Source organism: Elephantulus edwardii, unplaced genomic scaffold (assembly GCF_000299155.1).
Source record: "Elephantulus edwardii isolate Elephantulus edwardi_28Jun2011 unplaced genomic scaffold, EleEdw1.0 scaffold00610, whole genome shotgun sequence".
Classification (NCBI taxonomy): domain Eukaryota; kingdom Metazoa; phylum Chordata; class Mammalia; order Macroscelidea; family Macroscelididae; genus Elephantulus; species Elephantulus edwardii.
In genome coordinates, this window is record NW_006400360.1 from 80,673 (window position 1) to 84,314 (window position 3,642).

Consider the following 3,642-nt stretch of genomic DNA (forward strand, 5'->3'; position numbering starts at 1 on the left):
CTTCCTCCAACCTCAATGCCGCATTCTTCTTCATGGAATCAAGCATGTCAAATAATTCGTTCAGCATACAGAATAAATGGTTATGTAGAAAGAATACAATCTTGATGCACACCTTTCTTAATTTTAAGTCATGTAGTGTTCCCTTGTTCTGTTCATACAATAGCCTCTTGGTTTAGATACTGGTTTTGCATGAACATAATTCATATTCTAGGATTCCCGTTCTTCTCAATGTTAGCCATAATTTGTTATTATCTACACAGTCAAATGTCTTTGCATAGTCAATAAATCACAAATAGGCATTCTTCTGGTATTCTTTGCTTTTAATCAGGATTCATTTGACATGAACTGTTATATCTCTGGTGCCACAGCCTCTTCTAAATCCAGCTTTAACCTCTGGTTATATCTATACCTTCTGTCTATACATTATTCTAGTTGATTTTTAATGATATTCAGCAGTATTTTGCTTGCCAGCGATATTAATTTTAGGGTTTGATAATTTCCACATTATGTTGGATCACCTTTCTTGGGAATGGGAACAAACATTAATCTCTCCCAGTCAATTGACCAGGTAGATATCCTCCACATTTCCTGGCACATACTGCTGAGCAAGTCCAGGGTTGTATCTGCCATTTGAAACACGTTAATTAGTATACTACTGATTCCCAGGGCCTTGTTTTTTGCCAGTGCCTTCAGTGCAGTTGGAACTTCTCCCTTCATTGTTATTGGCTCTTGATCTTGATCTTGGTTGTTATTGTTGTTATGTGCCATCAAGTTGCCTACAATGCCTAGAACATACAATTGCTCTGAATCCTGCCCTATCCTGAGCCAATCTTATTGTCTCAAACAGACCTAATTCCATTTCTCCAGTCACTAAGCCAATCCAATTCATCTTGGGTCTTTCTCTCCTGAACTGACCCACCACCCTTCCAAGCATGATGTCCCTCTCTAAAGACTGGTCCCTAATAGCCATGTGCTCAAACTATGTGAGATGGAGCTTCAAAATCCTTGCCTCCAGGGAGCAGCTTGGTTTCACCCTCTTCAGGACAGACCTATTTCTTTTCCTAGAAGTCCATGGTATGTTCAACACTCTTCTCCAACACCACAACTCAAAGGCATCCATCCTTCTTCCTTCTTCTATCCTTAATTATTGTCCAGTTTTCTGATGCATAGTTAGTAATGGCAAAGATGATGGCCACCAGTTGTATCAGGCCACCTTATTATCCATACTGTCATCATTGCTGTTCAGTATTCTAGGGGAGGACTTTCCCAATGCAATTCATGTTTTGATTTTCTGACTGTACTTCCTGAAATATTTCAGTGTTGGCCAATTCTTTCTGGTACATGACTTGGTGTATTCCCTACATCTTCTTTTGAAGTTTCCTGGATCATAAAAGATTTTACCCATAGCACCCCTAAGTATTACATAGAGTTTTCAGAGGCCTGCTATTTTGGAAGTTGATGGCCAGTCCTTCTTAGTCTGTCTTAACCTGAATGCTAAGATTTATAAAGGTATCTGACAGACAAGCATTTTATGGAAAAAAGCAGATGAAAGATATTTTCCCAACTATAGATTTAACCAATAGTTTCAGTGATGTCTTCACCCTTGACACATGTGTCTTGACCCACCCATTTTCCTACTCCACCCATTCCACTCCCACCCACTCCCTTCAACACCTATCTCCCGTTGTCCAGCCCTTGATCTGAAAGCTTATATCTCAAGCTTTATGAGCTTCTGTGATTCCAAACCCTTCAACTGTTGTCAATTTCTTATGCTGTGGCCAGTATCTCTTGAGTTTAGGGATAATATTTCCCAAGCTAGGGTGATGTGTCCTGTAGATCTGGTATATAGTGTTGTTTTCCTATGGCCCTCGAGCCCCAAGGATTTCTGCCAGCTTCTGGATCTCTTTTACCTGTTGGGTGGGAGAAAGCTGAATTCCCTGCCTCCTGGCCCATCTTTTCCTCTCCGAGATGACTCTTTGGCTCTGATCTCTGCCTCCCGCATGTGCCCCAAGGATTTCGGACTCTGCCTTTCTCTGCCGGAGAATAGATACCTTTGAGCTGTGGTTTTGGAGAAGAGTATTGACTATACCATGGACTGCTAAGAAAACAAACAAGTTCATCCTAGAAAAGGTTAAGCCGGGGTGCTCCTTGAAGAAAAGGATTCTGAAGCTTTGTCTGAGATATTCTGGACATGCTGCAAGGAGGGACCAATCCTTAGAGAAGGACGTCATGCATGGGAGGGTGGAAGAACAGCGCAGGAGAAGAAGACCCTCTACGACGTGGATTGATTCGATAACTAAGGCAGTCGGGATACGTGTGTCAGAGACGGTGAGACTGGCACAGGATAGAGCAGGGTTTAGGGCTATTGTATATAGGGTCGCTGTGAGGCGCAAAGGCATATAACAACAAAACAACATCCCTAAGTATTGCAACTTGAGGGCTGAATTTGTTTTTCAATTCTTTCAGCTTGAGAAATGTTGAATGAGTTCTCTTTTTATACTCCAATTCTAAGATGTCAGAAGAAACTCTGAAGATTGCACTGGAACGTAGAGAAGCCAAAACACAAGGAAGAATCCAAGACACTAAAGAGCTGAACAGAAGATTCCAAAAGGCAGCACGGAATGACAAAACAAAATACTACAATGAAATGTGCGAGGAGATAGAGTCAGAAAATCAAAAGAGCCGAACTCGTTCAGCGTTTCTTTAAGCTCAAAGAACTGAAGAACAAATTCAAACCTCGAGTTGCTACGATCAAGGATGCTTTAGGCAGAATGTTAAATGATCCAGGAGGTATCAAAAGAAGATGGAAGGAATATACTGAGTCACTGTATCGAATTGGCAGGTACAGAAGAATTTAATGAAATAGCATTTGAGCCAGAGCCTATGGTGATGGAGGCAGAAGTTCAAGCGGCTCTGAAGGAAATAGCAAAAAATAAGGCCCCCAGAATAGATAGTATACCAATTGACATATTTCAGCTAACAGATGCTACCGTGGATGTGCTCACCAAGTTGTGCCAAGAAATCTGGAGAACAACCACTTGGCCAACTGACTGGAAGAAATCTATATTTGTTCCCATCCCAAAAAAGGGCGACCCAACTGAGTGTGGAAACTACAGAACAATATCATTGATTTCACATGCAAGCAAGATTCTACTGAAGATTATCCAAAAACAACTGGAACAGTACATCAGCAGAGAACTGCCAGAAGTCCAGGTTGGGTTTAGAAGGGGTCGTGGTACTAGGGATATTGTAGGTGATGTTAGATGGATCTTAGCTGAAAGCAGAGAATACCAGAAGAATGTCTATCTGTCTATCTGCGTGGATCATAACAAACTGTGGCTGACTCTGAGAAGAATGGGAATCACAGAACATTTAATCGTGCTAATGAGAAACCTATACTTGGACCAAGAGGCAGTAGTCAGAACAGAGCAGGGCAACACTGCATGGTTCAAAATTGGAAACGGTGTACACCAGGGATGTGTCCTGTCTCCATACCTTTTCAACCTGTATGCAGAGCAGATTATCCGAGAGGTGGGGCTCTATGAGAAGAAGTGTGGCGTTAGGATTGGTGGACGATCTATCAACAATCTGCCTTATGCAGATGACACAACCTTGCTCGCTGAAACTGAGGAGGACCTCATG